This window comes from Arachis ipaensis, chromosome B10 (genome assembly GCF_059453495.1).
Source record: "Arachis ipaensis isolate K30076 ecotype BB chromosome B10, ASM5945349v1, whole genome shotgun sequence".
Lineage (NCBI taxonomy): Eukaryota > Viridiplantae > Streptophyta > Magnoliopsida > Fabales > Fabaceae > Arachis > Arachis ipaensis.
In genome coordinates this window covers 17,730,398-17,751,216 of record NC_142435.1, presented here as the reverse complement: position 1 = coordinate 17,751,216, position 20,819 = coordinate 17,730,398, and positions in this window count along the sequence as shown.

Here is a 20,819-nt window from a genome sequence, read left to right as displayed (position 1 = left end):
TACTTCATCCAACTTCATATACATGCCTTTTATGTTAACAAGTGGAAGCCTCAATCCAAAAGAATTTGGATATGGCTTTACAGCCAGCCAGGCTTCAACATGTTACCATGAAACTCTAGAATTCATTCTTAAAAATTTAGAATAATTTTCGAAAATAGATGAGAAATTTTTGAAAGATTTTTGAAAAATTTTTGAAAATAAAACAAAAAGAAAATTACCTAATCTGAGCAACAAGATGAACCGTCAGTTGTCCAAACTCAAACAATCCCCGGCAACGGCGCCAAAAACTTGGTATGCGAAATTGTTACTCTGAGATTGTAAAATTTGTTGTTCGTTCTCTCCCTGGCAATGGCGCCAATAACTGGTGCACAATACCATGGTCCAAACATAACTTCACAACTTCGCACAACTAACCAGCAAGTGCACTGGGTCGTCTAAGTAATAAAACCTTACGTGAGTAAGGGTCGATCCCACGGAGATTGTTGGTATGAAGCAAGCTATGGTCATCTTGTTAATCTCAGTCAGGCGGATATCAAATGGTTATGGAGTTTTCGAATAATAATAGTAAATAAACAGAAAATAAAGATAGAAATACTTATGTAATTCATTGGTGAGAATTTCAGATAAGCGTATAGAGATGCTTTCGTTCCTCTGAATCTCTGCTTTCCCGCTGTCTTCATCCAATCAGTCTTACTCCTCTCCATGGCAAGCTTTCTATAAGGGCATCACCGTTGTCAATGGCTACATCCCATCCTCTCTGTGAAAATGGTCCAAATGCTCTGTCAAGGCATGGCTAATCATCTGGAGGTTCTCGATCATGCTGGAATAGGATTCACCCTCCTTTTGCGTCTGTCACTATGCCCAGCACTCGCGAGTTTGAAGTTCGTCACATCCATCCCTTCCCAGATCCTACTCGGAATACCACAGACAAGGTTTAGACTTTCCGGATCTCAGGAATGGCCATCCATGGGTTCTAACTTATACCACGAAGACACTAATAACTCGGACTCGGTCCCCTGTATTAGATATCTAAGAGATATTCATTCTAGCTTGTTTGCATGTAGAACGGAAGTGTTTGTCAGGCACGCGTTCATAAGTGAGAATGATGATGAGCGTCACATAATCATCACATTCATCATGTTGTTGGGAACGAATGGATATCTTAGAAGCGGAATAAGTTGAATTGAATAGAAAAACAGTAGTACTTTGCATTAAATCATGAGGAACAGCAGAGCTCCACACCTTAATCTATGGAGTGTAGAAACTCTACCATTGAAAAATACATAAGTGAAAGGTTCAGGCATGGCCGAATGGCCAGCCCCCATGATCTAAGAACTAGACGTCCCAAGATGTAAATACAATAGTAAAAAGTCCTATTTATACTAAACTAGTTACTAGGGTTTACAGAAGTAAGTAATTGATGCATAAATCCACTTTTGGGGCCCACTTGGTGTGTGCTTGGGCTGAGCTTGAAGTTTACACATGGAGAGGTCATTCTTGGAGTTGAACGTTAGTTTGTAACGTGTTTCTGGCGTTCAACTCTGGTTCGTGACGTGTTTCTGGCGTTTAACTCCAGACTGCAGTGTAGAACTGGCGTTCAACACCCTTTTGCATCGTCTAAACTAGACCAAAGTATGGATTATTATATATTGCTGGAAAGCCCTGAATGTCTACTTTCCAACGCAATTAAAAGCGCGCCATTTTGAATTTTGTAGCTCCAGAAAATTCATATTGAGTGTAGGGAGGTCAGAATCCAACAGCATCAGCAGTCCTTCTTCAACCTCCGAATTTGATTTTTGCTCAAGTCCCTCAATTTCAGCCAGAAAATACCTGAAATCACAGAAAAATACACAAACTCATAGTAAAGTCCAGAAATGTGAATTTAACATAAAAACTAATAAAAACATCCCTAAAAGTAACTAGATCCTACTAAAACATACTAAAAATAATGCCAAAAAGCGTATAAATTATCCGCTCATCAGTCATCCTTCTAGCTCCAAATTCATCAAGGTCAATGGACATCGCTTAAAACTTTATCATGGTGAGAAGATGAAGGATCACAAAGAACTAGAGGTTTTCCTCCTGGAAGACCCACTGATGAACGGATTTCTGCCAGTAAAGAAATTCACAAATATAATTGCGTTGTAAGTATAGTTTCTAAACCAACAGAGAATCCTTTCGTACAAAATTTTTGGTTGTCACTTAAGCAAACCCAATAAAAATAATAAATCGAAGTATTTAAACCTCGGGTCGTCTTCTCAAGGAATTGCAGGGATGTATGATTTATTATTGGTTATGGAAAAAGGTATATTTTGGGTTTTTGAAAGGTTAAACAGGGAAATTAAATAGCAGGAAAATAAATTAATAATTAGAAAATCTCTTGGCAAGGTATGAGATCTGGAAGTCCTATCCTAGTTATCCTTATCAGGTGTGATGAGAATTGGATTTTTCTCCCACTTAGTTAACCCTTACTAAATAAAGGAAAGTCAAGTGGACTAATTAATTTGATCCTCAAGTCCTAGTCAACTCCTGTGGAAAGACTAGCTTTAGAGCGATCCAAATCAATCAGCAATTCCCAAATCTCAATCTACTACTGAGTTTGATAACTCAAGCGTCACCAATTACTCAACCAAAGCCAAAAGGGAAATAAATCTAATTTAAATTGGAAATATCCATAACATAAGTAAATCAAAATGATCTTAATTCTAAAATACCTCAAATTCTATTAAATAGAACATTCAAATCTTAACATGGAAAAGGTTCATAAGCCAATTTGGAAAGATAAATAACAATTAAAGTAATAGAATAAATAACAGTAGAAAATAAATTAAAGGAAAAATAAACCTGTATTCAAAGAGAAGTAATCCTAAAATTAAGAGAAATCCTAAATCCTAAATCCTAAGAGAAAGGAGAGAACCTCTCTCTCTAAAAACTACATCTAAACCTAAAATTATGAATAATGAAAAGCGTATTCAGTATGTTAAGTATCGATTGAGTCTCTGCATGTTCCCTGGCTTTATTATGTGTTTCTAGGCCGAAAACTGGGTCAAAATGCAGCCCGAAATCGCCCCCAGCATTTTCTGAATTTTCTGCAGATCGCGCATGTTACGCGTACGCGTCACTCATGGGTACGCGTCGCTGGTCGATTTTCCTTTCCACGCGTGCGCATCAGGCACACGCTCGCGTCGTTTGCGCAAACTCCAATCCACGCGTACGCGTCAGGCACGCGTACGCATCGCTGTGATTTTCTCTATTTCGCGTGCACGCATCAGCCATGTGTGCGCGTCGCTGTTCGCTGGTCATCTCCTTAGTTTCTTGTGTTCCTTCCATTTTTGCGAGCTTCCTCTCCATTCTCTAAGCCATTCCTGCCCTATGAAGCCTGAAACACTTAATACACGGATCATGACATCGAATCGTGTAAAGGAGAATTAAAATATACAATTTAAAGACCTCTAGGAAGCAAGTTTTCAACGATGGAACTAAACTAGGAAGGAATTGTAAAATCATGCAAATCATATGAATAAGTGGGTAAAGACTTGATAAAAACCACTCAAATAAACACAATATAAACCATAAAATAATGGTTTATCAACCTCTCCACACTTAAACATTAGCATGTCCTCATGCTTAGCTTAAGGAGATAAAATAAATGAATAAGGAGAAGTTAGACTCATGCAATGCAATGCAATGCAACCTATATATATGAATGCAACTATTTGATTTTGTCTACTTGGTTAAAAGCAAATAAGTTCTTCAAGACAAACATAAATCAAATTCCACTAATTCAAATTATACAGTAAAGACAAGCAAACTTGTAAGAAGATAGCTCATGAAAGCAGGGAACATAGAATCAAGCACTGAACCCTTACCGGTAGTGTATATCACTCTAACTCTCAAGTGTCTAGGGTCGATCACTCTACTCTTCCCTAGTAATGCTTTCTCAACCTTGTTCTTCATCTAACCAATCAACAAATATTTAGCATACCAATGCAAACATCATGAGATCTTTTCAGGGTTGTAATGGGGCTGAGGTAAAGGTAAGGATACATGTATGGTCAAGTGAGTTAAAATATGAATCTTTGACTAACCTAAGCTCTCACCTAACACACACATTATGTAACTTTTAAAGTCATACCTAGCTACCCATAATTCCCACTTTTATATAATTCCCATACTCATGTACCAAATTTTTGATATTTCTTTACTTTTATCACATGTGCATTGATCTTTTATTAACTTAACTTTGCATTTGGGTAATTTTTGTCCCCTTATTTATTTATTTATTTATTGAATATTTTTTTTTGAAATAGAAAAATAAACATAACTTATCAATGCAGATGGACTTTTAATTTTTTCTGGTTTTACATGAGTAAGTTCCCAAATTTTCATTATTCAAATAAATTAGAAACATGATACATTCCCTTATTAACCCATGTTTCCACAGTTTCCCCACACTTAGTTGATGCACAATCTCTATCTTAAGCTAACCAAAGATTCAATTGGAGTATTTAATTATTTTTCTGCTTAAGGCTAGTGATGTGGTTATAGAATAGAAGGGGATTAAAAAGCTCAAAGTGGCTAACAAGGGTGACAAGAAGGGTAGGCTTATTTGGGATAAGTGAGCTTAAACAAGTAATGGCCTCAATCATATGCAAGCATGTAAATACACTAAACAAAGGACATATATGATGGAACAAAGTAAAGATCACAATTATAGAGAAGTAAACACACAAGAATAAAATATTATGGTTAAATAATGTAACCATATAAATAAGCTCAAAATCTCATAGGTTGTGTGTTCTTTGGCTCAAAAACCATGTTCCAAATACAACTTCAAACAAATTTAACACATAAATATTTTAATTTAAATTAGTGAAATTTTTCAAAAATAGGGTCCTAGAAAGAAATTTATTATTTTTCAACCAAGTAGTACTTAAATGCAAACAATCAACTACACATGCAATCTATTATGCAATGCAACAACTCAGTAACAAAGAAAACTATAAACATTGGTGTTGAAAAGAGAGTAACTAACCCATGGAGATCGGTATCGACCTCCCCACACTTAAAGATTGCACCGTCCTCGGTGCATGCTGAGATGTGCAGGTGGACAGGCGGTTCCAACTGGCACTTTTCTCCAAAGATTGTGCATATGGACTTGTTTGTCTCCCCATGTAAACGTCGTCTGGTTCCCTTCCGGGTGGCCATCCTAAAAGAAAAAGAGAAGAAAAGTAACCCAGAAATAAAGATAAGAAATTAAATAAAGTATGGGTGGGTTAATGCCAAATAATAAGGGTCTCAATGACATGGTAGCTACAACATGCAAGTGAGAAAACAGTATGGCATGTCAATAGTACAAAAGTTGCAACAATGGGGAACAGAGTGGGTAAGGAAAGACAATATAAATTCATGTCAATGCAAAATTAATACAAGTATCATAAAAGATTAGCATTGACTTAAATAATATTACCCAACAGTGTGAAACAAGTCATTGAGTACCAAAATAATTCAAGAAAGGATGCAATAGTTGAATAAGAAAATTTTAACACCAATGGAAAAATAATACATTTAGAAAGGAAAATAAAAATATGCAGAAAGTAAAAATGCAATGAATGAAAGTATGCAAATAAATAAAATAGAATGAAAGTGAAGAAGTGTGAAAGGTTAAACAGATGAAGAAGAAGAAAGTAGGAAAAGAGAAGGAGAAAAGGATGAAGAATAAAGAATAAGGAAGAGAAAGAGAGAAGAAAGAAATAAGGATTAGAAAAGAAAAGATAATAAAAGTGGCGGCGCAAGGATCTGGTGGTGTTGCACTAGTGACGCGCACGCGTACGCCACGCGTACGCGTGGGTCGCAAAAATTGGAAGGTGATGCATGAGCGTCGGTCACGCGTACATGTGACCGTGTTTGTGCTACTAGCGCGAGGGCAACGTGGCACTCGCACAACTCTCTGTTTGTCCTGGGGAGTGTGCCAAAATAACATGTGATGCGTGCGCGTCAGGCACGCGCACGCGTGGTAGTGCTTTTTGTGAAAGTGACGCGCACGCGTCAGGGACGCGTACGCGTGATGCAATTTTGTGCCTTGGGCACAGTGCCAGCACCACTCCAGCATAACTTTCGGCCAATATACCTTTTACGTCAATTTTTCAGGGTCACGTGTGCGCGTGAGGGACGCGCACGCGTGGGAGGTTAGTTTCGCAAATGACGCGGACGCGTTGGTGCCTAAGGCATGCCTCCAGCCACGCTCCCGCGTGACTTTCTGTTCGATCCCTTATTTTGTCGCATGCACATTTGACGCGTACGCGTCAGCGATGCTTGCGCGTCGTGTGCGAAATTTTTTTTTATGCAGAATGCAAATGCAAATGTAGAATGCAGGTGAATATGCAGAAATTATGAATGAACACTAGTAAAAATAAAATAAAATAAAATAAGATTAAGAATAGAACAAAACAAAATAAAATCTCAATAGAGCCATATTTTTTTTTTACAATGCATGAAAAATGCAGAATGCAGAATGCAGATGCTGACATGATAAATGAGCACTAATAAAAATAGGATAAGTAAAACTAAGAAGAAAACAAAGTAAAATAAAACTAAGACTGGAAAAGAATGATCATACCATGGTGGGTTGTCTCCCACCTAGCACTTTTAGTTAAAGTCCTTAAGTTGGACATTTAGTGAGCTCCTTGTCATGGTGGCTTGTGCTTGTACTGATCCTTGAATCCCCACCAATGTTTGTAGTTCCAATGGCCTCCGGGATCCCAAACTAGGCGCATACAGCCTTCAAGCAAGTTAGAACAAGTGACAAGGCCCCAAGAGTGTTGATTGTTGGAATGAATTCCGGGTCCCAAACCTTGCTTTTGCACCCATCTTCTTGTTGATCATTGTTGTTCTGACCGGGTGGCAAGCAATCTGAATTCTCACTGAAGCGTCCAAACAACTTCCTAGACCCATTCAATCGAGATTTGTACCAATCTTTGTACTTCAATTTGGAGCATGCAACCATATTGAACCTTGTATGACAATTCCTACCACTAACCATCTTCCGCTTGCTCTTATAGCCACAAAGAGCTCTAAGTTGCCCATCTGTTTCAAGCAAAGCATATTCAAGTGAGCTATTTAAGCTTAGAGATGAGAGATTTACCCACTTGAATGAAGGGATGGATGGTGATGGCTTTGGGGGAGAGGTCTCCAACAACCCTGGCAAGGTGATTTCCAGCTCCATTCCCTTGGGCTCTCCTTTAACAACTTCCACCTCTTTGCAAGCTTCTTCAATATCAACCTCTTCCTCTTGGTTGCTTTCTTCTAATTCGATCTCTTCCTCATTGTTCACCAAGGGCATGGGAGGTTGTGCTTCTTCTTCTTTAATCTCCATGTCAAGTCTAATGGGAGAGGATTCAAATGTAGATAAGAATTCATTAATGATTGAATCCATCTCTTGATCATACCCTTCAAAGTCTTCAACCATGACATACCTTGGAGGTTGTACACCCTTTTCAACATCAAATTCAAACTCCTTAAAAGGGGGTACTGTGACTTGAGGTTCCCATAGACGTTCCGCATCTCCTAAGTCTTCAACTACTTCCACTTCTTCTCTGGCAGGCGCAGCTTCTTCCAGTTGTTCTGATACAAAGTTATGCTGCTCACTGTCCACTGGAGTTTCTAGTGTCTCCTTCATGCTATGTTCTTTATTAGGTTGTCCACATGAAGCCATGGGAGTTCCTTGAGTGTCCGAATGTCGGAAAGGTAATCGATTGATCGCTTGCTCCAGTTGGTGAAGGGTTGCATGAAATCGATCCACTGTTACCTTGAGACGATTCTTTGATTCTTGTTGCGCTCGGCTATCATAAGCAGGATCACAGTGCTCTTGGATTGATGGATATGGATATGGTGTATATTAAGGTGGTGGTTCTAAGTATGGCTCATAAGGTGGTTGGTATGGTGGATATGGGTTAGGGTCATATGGAGATGTTTGGTGGTAAGGGACTTGTGAGTTTGGTGGTTCAAAAGTATGTTGGGGAGGTGGTTCATAAGCATATGGTGGGCTTTGTTGGTAACTACAAGGGGGTCCACCATATTCGTCATCTTGGTATGCTCCCTAGAATGGCTCTTGACTATAGTAATTGGGTGGAGGTTGGTTGTCACGAAAGGGTCCACCATAACTATTGTCTTGGCATGCATTGTAGGATGGTTGTTGTCCATGGTACTTTGGAAGGTGTGGTTGCCGAAAGGGTTGATCAGATCCTCGTGGCTCCTTCTATCTCTGATTATTTTGACCTTGATGCATGTTCCTGTTATAGCTTCCATTCCTTTCAACAACATTAGAACTAAACTCAAAGCGACGGGGGTGAGAACTCATAGTACCTAATAAAAATTAAAAACAAAAATAAAAACAAATAAACAAGAAATAGAAAAATATTTACAACAACCAATAATAAGGCACACGTTTGCAATTCCCCGGCAACGGTGCCATTTTGATGAATGAATTTTTGCCAGTAAAGAAATTCACAAATATAATTGCGTTGTAAGTATAGTTTCTAAAGCAACAGAGAATCCTAATTTCGTATAAAAGTTTTGGTTGTCACTTAAGCAAACCCAATAAAAATAATAAACCGAAGTATTTAAACCTCGGGTCGTCTTCTCAAGGAGTTGTAGGAAAGTATGATTTATTATTGGTTATGGAAAAAGGTATATTTTGGGTTTTTGAAAGGTTGAACAGGGAAATTAAATAGCAGGAAAATAAATTAATAATTAGAAAATCTCTTGGCAAGGTATGAGAACTGGAAGTCCTATCCTAGTTATCCTTATCAGGTGTGATGAGAATTGGATTTTGCTCCCACTTAGTTAACCCTTACTAAATAAAGGAAAGTCAAGTGGACTAATTAATTTGATCCTCAAGTCCTAGTCAACTCCTGTGAAAAGACTAGCTTTAGAGCGATCCAAATCAATCAGCAATTCCCAAATCTCAATCTACTACTGAGTTTGATAACTCAAGCGTCACCAATTACTCAACCAAAGCCAAAAGGGAAATAAATCTAATTTAAATTGAAAATATCCATAACATAAGTAAATCAAAATGATCTTAATTCTGAAATACCTCAAATTCTATTAAATAGAACATTCAAATCTTAACATGGAAAAGGTTCATAAGCCAATTTGGAAAGATAAATAATAATTAAAGTAATAGAATAAATAACAGTAGAAAATAAATTAAAGGAAAAATAAACCTGTATTCGAAGAGAAGTAATCCTAAAATTAAGAGAAATCCTAAATCCTAAATCCTAAGAGAGAGGAGAGAACCTCTCTCTCTCTAAAAACTACATCTAAACCTAAAACTGTGAATAATGAAAAGCGTATTCAGTATGTTAAGTATCGATTGAGTCTCTGCATGTTCTCTGGCTTTATTCTGTGTTTCTGGGCCGAAAACTGGGTCAAAACGCAGTCCGAAATTGCCCCCAGCATTTTCTGAATTTTCTGCAGATCGCGCATGTCACGCGTACGCGTCACTCACGCGTACGCGTTGCTGGTCAATTTTCCTTTCCACGCGTGCACGTTAGGCACGCGCTCGTGTCGTTTGCGCGAACTCCAATCCACGCGTACGCGTCAGGCACACGTACGCGTCACTGTGATTTTCTCTATTTCACGCGCACGCGTCAGCCATGCTTGCGCGTCGCTGTTCGGTGGTCATCTCCTTAGTTTCTTGTGTTCCTTCCATTTTTGCGAGCTTCCTCTCCATTCTCTAAGCCATTCCTGCCCTATGAAGCCTGAAACAGTTAACACACGGATGACGGCATCGAATGGTATAAAGGAGAATTAAAATATACAATTTAAAGACCTCTAGGAAGCAAGTTTTCAACCATGGAACTAAACTAGGAAGGAATTGTAAAATCATGCAAATCATATGAATAAGTGGGTAAGGGCTTGATAAAAACCACTCAAATAAACACAATATAAACCATAAAATAATGGTTTATCACCCACCAATAGAAGCAGAATGAGCCTGAAGACCGTCCAACTTAAGGACGTAAAAGCAAAGTGCTAGGTGGGAGACAACCCACCATGGTATGATTGTTCCGTTTCAATCTTAGTTTTATTTTACTTTATTCTATTTTGTTTTTGTTAATGACTCTTCTAATGACCTCTGCATATAGTCTGCATTAAAAAAAAAGAAAAGAAGTACGCGACGCGCCAGAGTCGCTCACGCGTCCACGTCAGAAGAGAATTAGCAAAAAGGGAAATTGAACAGAAAGTCACGCGGGAGCGTGGCTGGAAGCGTGCCTTTGGCACCAATGCATGCACGCGAACGCATCCCTGACGCGTCCGCGATGATTGCGGATCCAGCCCTCCACGCGTGCGCGTCACCCACGCGCACGCGTGACCCCGCGAAATCAACGTAAATGGGTGTTTGGCAGAGAGTTATGATGGAGTGGGGCTGGAATGGTGCTAGAAGCACAAGTCCCATCACGCGAACGCGTACCTCACGCGTCCGCGTCATTTTGGAAGTAAGGCCATCAACGTGTGCGCGTCACCCACGCGCACGCGTCACCCAAAATTTTGGCGTATATGCGTTTGAGACCGAGAGTTGCGCGAACGTGAGGCTGCTCTCACGCCACTAGCATAATTCAAGTCACGGGTCCGCGTGACCCACGCGTCTACGTCACATGCGACGCACAGTTTTACTAGATCAGCGCCAGAATATCCTATCTTTTCCCAAATCCTATTTTTCTCTTCTCCCTTCTTATTTCTTTCTTCTTCCTTCTTTCTTCTTTACTCCTTCTCACTTTTTACTTTCTTTCCCCCCCTTTTCTTTCTTCTTCACACTCATCATCAAGGTTCTTTTCTTTTCTTCTTCCCTCTTTACTTTTCCATTATTATTTTATCTTTATTTATGTTTTCTTCTTCTCTTTCTTTTTACTTTCGTTATCTATGTTTTCTTTTTCTTTTTAACCCTTTTTAATTGGTGTTGGAAATTTATTTGGGTCATTATTTTCTATATTTTGCTTGTGTATTATTAAGGAATTGTTTGACAATTATATGTTACTTCTAAAAGGGTTTCTTGCATGTTCAAATTTAATTCTTTCAACAACATATTTACCATGCATGCTAAGTGTTTGTGAAAAAGCCCGTATGGCATTGTGCATTATTTTTATATTATTCTATTCTACTACTCTGAAGCCTGTTTTTCACAAAACCCCTTTTTATATTTTATTCATTAAATTTAATTGTCATTACAAACAGATTGTTAGTTTTAAAGAGTTGGTAATCTAACTTGGACATTGAATGCTTGATCTATGCTATTCATGCCTTTACCAGCATGCCAATAAACATCTTGCATTTAATTGTCATCACATGCACTTGCTTTATTTCCATTGATGAACTTTTCACATGTAGTTGCAACCATGTGTTAACGACATCCTTCTTTACCGTGCATTGATTATCATTTGTTATGTTCCCTTCCTTGCTCTAAACCTTAAGTTTCACAAGTTACTTTCCTTTTCCCTTTTCAGGATGGCCACCAAGAAGGGTAAAGAGAAAGCTACTCCCAAACCACCAGCAAGGAGAGGAATAAAAAGATCATTAGCTGTAGAGACACCTTTAACAGCGGTAAAACCCTTAACAAAAAGAATCAAGAGGATCATCAATATCGACGAAAAGGAGAAAGCCTTCCCAGCAAAGGACACTGCGCGGTTCACTAACCACTACTGTGAGTAGATGTTCCCCATTCTGGCAGAAAGGAACTACAACTATGAGCACCTTCTAATCCTCCCGATCAACATTGTTAAATTTGTTGAGCCCCGCATTGAGCGAAGAGAATGGGGATTCCTACGAAGACAGCCACAACAGGTTAATCTATCATGGGTGGTTGAATTCTACTCCAATTTTCACCTGCCAACCCTGCAATCTGTCTATGTCCGTTAGAAGCAAGTCCCCATAACTGAAGAAGCCATTCAGCGAGCTTTAGATCTTCCCTCTGCTCCAGAAGGATTGGACGTATTTCAAGAAGCATCACTCAAGCGCCAGACATACAAATTTGACTGGGATGCCGTTCTCAGAGTTATAGCACAACCTAGCAGCAGATGGACCTATGGATACCATAGATCCCGACCTAAAGGGATATCGGCTTCAACACTTACTGTAGAGGCTCGAGTATGGGCACAGATTATGTCCCATTACGTCTTTCTGAGCACTCACGAGTCCTCCTTCATTACAGACATGGCTGTTCTACTCTGGTGCATCCTTACAGACCAGCCCTTCAACTTACCAAGACACATCCGGAATGCTATGGGACACGTACAAATTACGGGTAACCTACATTTTCCCGCCTTGGTTTTAGATCTAATCTCAGCAGTCAGAGTCTCCTAAAGAGCTGGGGACACCAAAGCCATGCTTCCACGGGATAATCAGTACGTCCCTAACAGGAAATATATCAGACCTCCAACAGCCACTACCAGCCAGCCTGAAGACCCGGATGAAGACATTCTTCCTTCCACATCACAAGCACCCACAACAAATCAGCTGCTCCATCAGATACTTGAGAGGTTGGACCGGCAAGACCAGAAGGCAAAGCTAAGAGAGCGCCGTAATCAGCGCCGTTTCACATTCCTCAAGGAGCTGCTTATGGGAAACCACAGATCTGAGAAAGACCCAGACACCCCGGACTCTACTTCATTCACAGCACAGGGAGCCATGATGGTCCCGGTTGCGGAGATACTGCTACCAGCCCCCCTTTGTTCCTGACAGATGGCACCAAGGACGGTGCAATGCATTAAGTGTGGGGAGGTCGGTCAGTACCTGACTTCTGGAGGTAATTTCTCTTCCCTAACACCAATAAAATAGGATAATTATTTATTTTTTTATTAGGATAGGATAAATTGCATAATAATAGGTTATTTGTATCCTCGCGTATGCGTAAATTTCTGTTTCGTTTGTATATTGCCAAAATTTAGGGTGACGCGTGCATGTGGGTGATGCGTACGCGTGAATGGCCTGACTTTTTAAAATGACACGGACGCGTGAGGGCACGTTCACGTGATAGGGCTTTGTGCTTTTAGTACAATTCCAGCCCCACTCCATCCTAACTCTCTGCCATTCACCTATTTACGTCGATTTTGCGGGATCACGTGTGCGCGTGGATGACGCCCACGCGTGGAAGGCTGGTTTCGCAAATGACGCGAACGGGTCAGGGACGTGTTCGCATGGACGCGTTGGTGCCTAAGGCACGCCTCCAGCCACGCTCCCGCGTGACTTTCTGTTCAATTCCCTTTTTTCGCTCATGCACCTATGACGCGAGCGCGTCAGCTACGCTTGCGCGTCGTGTGCAATTTTTTTTATATGCAGAATGCAAATGCAAATGCAGACTATATGCAGAGATTATGAGAAGAGTCATTATCAAAAGCAAAATAGAATAAAGTAAAATAAAACTAAGACTTGAAATGGAACGATCATACCATGGTGGGTTGTCTCCCACCTAGCACTTTACTTTTACGTCCTTAAATTGGACGGTCTTCAGGCTCATTCTGCTTCTGTTGGTGGGTCTTCCAAGAGGAAGACCTCTAGCTCTTTGTGATCTTTCATCTTTTCACCATGATAAAGCTTTAGGCGATGTCCATTGACCTTGATGAATTTGGAGCTAGAAGGATGAGGCAGGTGAAAAACTCCGTACGGCTCTGCCTTTTCTACTCTGTATGGACCTTTCCATCTTGATCTCAGTTTACCTGGCATGAGCTTCAGTCTGGAGTTATAAAAAAGAACTAACTCCCCTGGTCTGAATTCTCTCCTTTTTATGTGCTTGTCATGGACAACCTTCATCTTTTCTTTGTATCGCCTGGAGTTGTCATATGCTGCTAGGCGAAGGTTCTCTAGTTCTACTAGTTGCAGCTTCCTTTCAGTACCAGCTTCCTCAAAATTCATGTTGCACTCCCTCACAGCCCAGAAAGTCTTGTGTTCCACCTCTACTGGAAGGTGGCAAGCCTTTCCGTATACTAAGCAGAAGGGGCTCATCCCAATTGGTGTCTTGTACGCTGTTCTATATGCCCAGAGTGCATATTGTAGCCTGGCACTCCAGTCTTTCCTATGAGGCTTTACTATCTTCTCCAGAATACGCTTAATCTCTCTGTTAGAGACTTATGTTGCCCATTGGTCTGGGGATGATAAGCTTTTGCTACTTTGTGAACTATTCCATGCTTTTTCAGTAATCCTGTTAGTCTCCTGTTACAAAAGTGGGTGCCTTGATCGCTCACGATTGCTCGTGGTGATCCAAAGCGACAAATAATATGGTTTCTAACAAAGGAAACAACAGTGTTAGCATCATTAGTACGGGTAGGAATTGCTTCCACCCATTTAGAAACATAATCTACAGCTAACAGTATATAAAGGTAACCATTAGAGTTTGGAAAGGGACCCATGAAGTCAATGCCCCAAACATAAAAAATTTCACAGAAAAGCATAATCTGTTGAGGCATCTCATCCCTCTTGGATATATTACCAAACCTTTGGTAAGGGGAACAAGATTTACAAAAGGCAGCAGCATCTTTAAAAAGAGTAGGCCACCAGAATCTACAGTCTAAGATTTTTTTAGCTGTTCTTTGAGGGCCAAAATGTCCTCCACTCTCAGATGAGTGGCAGGCCTCTAAAATAGACTGGAATTTTGATTGAGGTACACACCGTCTAATTACCTGGTCAGCACCACACCTCCATAAATATGGGTCATCCCATATATAGTATTTGGACTCGCTTTTCACCTTGTCTCTTTGATGCTTAGTAAAATTTGGAGGAAAGGTGTGGCTAACTAGATAATTAGCTACAGGTGCATACCAAGGAACTACTTCAGATACTGCATGTAAGCTATCAAATGGGAAAGTATCATTGATAGGAGTGGAGTCATCCTTAATGTGCTCAAGGCGACTCAAGTGGTCTGCCACTAAATTCTGGTTACCACTCCTATCCTTAATTTCTAAATCAATTGGAGCTTGAGTCAGGGCAATCTTCAGCTTATCAAATGCTTGCATGCAATCCTCACTGAACTTGAACTCAATATCTTTCTGCAGCAATCTGGATAAAGGCAATGCTACCTTACTGAAGTCCTTAATGAATATCCTGTAAAAACCTGCATGGCCAAGGAACGAACGGACTTCCCTCACGGAGGAGGGATAAGGTAAACTAGAAATGACATCTACCTTTGCTGGATCTACAGAAATTCCAGTATTAGACACAACATGTCCTAGAATAATTCCTTGTTTTACCATAAAGTGGCATTTTTCAAAATTCAGTATAAGGTTTGAACTAACACACCTGTCTAATACTCTAGATAAACTATCCAAGCAAAGGTTAAAAGAATCACCATATACGCTAAAATTATCCATAAAAACCTCCATACAGTTCTCAATGAGATCAGAGAAAAGACTCATCATACACCTTTGGAAAGTGGCTGGTGCATTGCATAAGCCAACGGGCATTCTCTTATAAGCATAAGTCCCAAAAGGACATGTAAAAGTAGTGTTTTCCTGATCTTTAGGAGCTATATGAATTTGAAAATAGCCTGTATAACTATCTAAAAAATAGTAATGGGATTTACTTGATAGGCGATCAAGCATCTGATCAATGAATGGCAAGGGATAATGATCCTTGCGAGTGTCTTGTTTGAGACGCCTATAGTCAATGCAAACCCTCTGTGAATTCTGCACTCTAGTTGTCAGGAGCTCTCCATGCTCATTCTTCACTATTGTGACTCCAGACTTCTTAGGCACCACCTGTACTGGACTGACCCATTCACTGTCTAAGATGGGGTAAATGATATCTGCTTCAAGTAGCCTGGTCACTTCTTTCTTGACAACTTCTAAGATGGTGGGATTTAATCGTCTTTGAGGTTGATGGACAGGCTTTGCTTCCTCTTTTAAGAATATTCTGTGTTCACAAACTTGAGGGCTGATGCCTACTATATCCGCCAAGCTCCACCCAATTGCTTTCTTATGTTTTCTCATTACACTAAGCAGCTGTTCTTCTTGTTGGGAAGTGAGTTCCCTTGCAATGATAACTGGGAACTTCTGATTATCCTCAAGGTAAGCATACTTAGATTAGGAAAAAAAATTTTCTTTTTAGTTTAGAGTCTTCTGTTTGAGTTTAGTTTCATATTTTAAGTTTGGTTTCCTTCGTGTTTCAGTTTTCTTAAAAATTCTTCAAAAGTTGCTTTTGGTGTTCATCTTGATATTCAAAGTTTTCCTGTTTGTTTTCTTTGTTTTGATCTAAAAATTCTAAGTTTGGTGTCATTTTATTGTTTTTCTCTTTCCTCATTAATTTCAAAAATATCTTTTCTCTCTATCTAATTGAATTTTCGAAAATCTCATTAAAAAAATCAGATTTCTATTTTAAAATTTTTATTTTATCCTGTTTTAGTTTTAAAATTTCAAAATTCAAAATCTCTTTCAAAAATCATATTCAAAGTTTTTCAAATCTTCTTAATTAAGTAATTTTAGTTTTCAAATTTAATTTTTCCTATCTCTTTTAGTTTTGAAATTTATATTTTGATTTCTAGTTATTTTATCTTTTTTTTTTTATTCGGTTTGCTTTTAATTAATTAAAATAAAAAAAATTAAAAAATATATTTTATTTGCAATTCACATCAATTCCTTTTTCTCCATCATGGACATAAGTGGAAATGAACAGTCCAGAAGGATTCTGGGGTCATATGCTAACCCCATTACCTCCCATCAAAGCAAGCAGTTTTGAGCTAAATCCTTAGCTCATTGTCATGGTGCAGCAAAATTGCCAGTATTCCGGTCTTTCACAGGAAGAACCTACTGAGTTTCTGGCATAGTTCTTGCAAATTGCTGACACAGTGCGTGACAAGGAGGTAGATCAGGATGTCTACATATTATTGCTGTTTTCATTTGCTGTAAAAGATCAAGCTAAGAGGTGGTTAAACAACCAACCCACAGCAAGCATAAGAACATGGAAACAGTTATCAGACAAATTCCTGAATCAATATTTCCCTCCAAAAAGGATGACACAGCTAAGGCTGGACATCCAAGGTTTTAAACAAGGGGATGATGAATCCCTTTATAACGCTTGGGAGAGGTACAAAGGGATGCTAAGGAAATGCCCCTCTGAAATATTTTCAGAGAGGGTGTAGTTAGACATCTTTTACTATGGGCTTACAGAAAAAGCTCAGATAGCTCTAGACCACTCAGCTGGTGGATCTATACACATGAGAAAGACAATTGAAGAAGCTCAAGAACTCATCAATACAGTTGCTAGAAATCAGTATTTGTACATAAATAGTGAGTCCTCCATGAAAGAAGAAGCTAAGGCAGTATCTACTGACTTTAGTCCTCAAGAACAAGTTACTGAACTCAATCAGCAACTATCTTCTATAATAAGACAGTTAGCAGAATTTAAAGATATGCTACAAGACACTGAAAATGCTAACAAGAATATGGAAGTACAATTGAATCAGACAAGACAGCAGCTATCTGAACAGATAACAGAAGAATGCCAAGCTGTTCAACTAAGGAGTGGGAAGACATTGAATAATTCAGCTCAAGGTAACAGAAAGCCAAGAAAGGAACAATTGACAGAGGATGACCAAACCACTGCCCAAAATCCCTCTGAGGACAGTAAGAGCCCAGAGAGGAATCATTATGGCATTCAAACGCCAGAAAAGGGTGACAGATTGGCGTTAAACGCCCAGTGGATGCCTACTTCTGGCGTTTAAACGCCAGAAAAGGGTGAAAAACTGGCGTTAAACGCCCAATCCATGTCCAGTTCTGGCGTTCAAACGCCAGAAAAGGGTGAAAAGTTGGCGTTAAACGCCCATCCAACCCCTAATCTTGGCGTTCAAATGCCAGTGAGGGATCAGACACCTGAAAGTGCTGATAGTAACCCCTCCAAGAAGGCTTCTCCAACCACCTCTGTAGGAAATAAACCTGCAGCAACTAAGGTTGAAGAATACAAAGCCAAGATGTCTTATCCTCAGAAACTCCGCCAAGCGGAATAGGATAAACAATTTGCTCGCTTTGTAGACTATCTCAGGACTCTTGAAATCAATATTCCGTTTGCGGAGGCACTTAAGCAAATACCCTCTTATGCTAAGTTCATGAAAGAGATCTTAAGTCATAAGAAGGATTGGAGAGAAACTGAAAAAGTTTTTCTCACTGAAGAATGCAGTGCAATCATTTTAAAGAGCTTACCAGAGAAGCTTAAAGATCCTGGGAGCTTTGTGATACCATGCACATTAGAGGGTACTTGTACCAAGACAGCTCTGTGTGATCTTGGGACAAGTATCAACCTAATCCCTGCATCCACTATCAGAAAGCTTGGCTTGATTGAAGAGATCAAACCAACTCAGATCTATCTTCAACTTGCTGATGGCTCCATTAAATATCCATCAGGCATAATTGAGGACATGATTGTCATAGTTGGGTCATTTGCCTTTCCCACTGACTTTGTAGTGCTGGAGATGGAGGAGCACAAGAGTGCAACTCTCATTCTAGGAAGACCTTTCCTAGCAACTGGACGAACCCTCATTGACGTCCAAAAATGGGAAGTGACCCTGAGAGTCAATGAGGATGAGTTCAGGCTGAATGCTGTTGAGGCAATGAAGCATCTAGACACATCAAAAGACTGCATGAGTGTTGATATTATTGACTCCCTGGTAGAGGAGATCAATATGGCTGAGAGTCTCGAATCAGAGCTAGAGGACATCTTCAAAGATGTTCAGCCTGATCTGGAGGAATCAGAGGAGATAAAAGAACCTCTGAAAACTCCTTAGAAAGAGGAGAAACCTCCTAAACTCGAGCTCAAACCACTACCACCATCCCTAAAATATGCATTTCTAGGAGAAGGTGACGCTTTTCCTGTAATCATAAGCTCTGCTCTAGAGCCACAGGAAGAGCAAGCACTAATTCAGGTGCTAAGGACACACAAGACAGCTCTTGGGTAGTCCATAAGTGATATTAGGGGCATTAGCCCAGCCAGATGCATGCACAAGATCCTATTAGAGGATAATGCTAAGCCAGTGGTTCAACCACAGAGGCAGCTAAATCCAGCCATGAAGGAGGTGGTGCAGAAAGAGGTCACTAAATTACTGGAGGCTGGGATTATTTATCCCATTTCTGATAGCTCTTGGGTGAGCCCTGTCCAATTCGTCCCAAAGAAAGGAGGTATGACAGTGATTAATAATGAAAAAAATGAACTGGTTCCTACAAGAACAGTTACAGGGTGGCGTATGTGTATTGACTACAGAAGGTTCAATACAGTCACCAGAAAGGATCACTTTCCTTTACCATTCATAGACCAGATGCTAGAGAGACTAGCAGGTCATGAATACTACTGCTTTTTGGATGGCTATTCAGGTTACAACCAAATTGCAGTAGATCCTCAGGATCAAGAGAAAACAGCATTCACATGTCCATCTGGAGTATTTGCCTATAGAAGGATGCCATTTGGTCTGTGCAATGCACATGCAACCTTTCAGAGGTGCATGCTCTCCATCTTCTCTGATATGGTGGAGAAATTTCTGGAAGTCTTCATGGATGATTTCTCAATATTTGGAGACTCATTCAGCTTCTGCCTTGACCATCTAGCACTTGTTCTGAAAAGGTGCCAAGAGACCAACCTAGTTTTAAACTGGGAAAAATGTCACTTTATAGTGACTGAAGGAATTGTCCTTGGGCATAAAATTTCAAACAAGGGAATATAGGTGGATCAAGCTAAAGTAGAGGTAATTGAAAAATTACTACCACCTGCCAATGTTAAGGCAATCAGAAGCTTTCTGGGGCATGCAGGATTCTATAGGAGGTTTGTAAAGGATTTTTCAAAAATTGCAAAATCTCTGAGCAATCTGCTAGCTGCTGACACGCCATTTGTATTTGACACAGAGTGTATACAGGCGTTTGAAACGCTGAAAGCTAAGCTGGTCACAGCACCTGTCATTTCTGCACCAGACTGGACATTACCATTCGAATTAATGTGTGATGCCAGTGACCATGCTATTGGTGCAGTATTAGGATAGAGGCATAAAAAGCTTCTGCACGTCATTTACTATGCCAACCGTGTCCTAAATGACGCACAGAAGAATTATACAACCACAAAAAAAGAGCTGCTTGCAGTGGTTTATGCCATTGACAAGTTTAGATCCTATTTAGTAGGATCAAAAGTGATTGTGTACACTGACCATGCTGCTCTTAAATATCTACTCACAAAGCAGGATTCAAAACCCAGGCTCATAAGATGGGTGTTACTTCTACAAGAGTTTGATATAGAAATAAGAGACAGAAAAGGGACAGAGAATCAAGTAGCTGATCATCTGTCCCGGATAGAACCAGTAGAAGGGGCGTCCTTCTCCTCTATTGAGATCTCTGAAACCTTTGCGGATGAGCAACTCTTTGCCATTCAGGAAACACCATGGTTTGCAGATATTGTAAACTATAAAGTTGTAAGATTCATACCCAAAGAGTACAGCAGGCAGCAAACAAAGAAATTGATTTCTGATACAAAGTAATACTTGTGGGATGAACCATATCTCTTTAAGAGATGTGCAGACGGAATAATTCGTAGATGTGTGCCCAAAGAAGAGGCACAGAAAATCCTATGGCATTGCCATGGATCACAATATGGAGGACATTTTGGAAGTCAGCGAACGTCCACAAGGGTCCTCCAATATGGCTTCTACTGGCTTACCATTTATAGAGACTCCCGAGAGTTTGTACGTAACTGTGACAATTGCCAAAGAGCTGGCAATCTGCCTCACGGTTATGCCATGCCTCAACAAGGGATCTTAGAGATTGAGTTGTTTGATGTATGGGGTATTGACTTCATGGGGC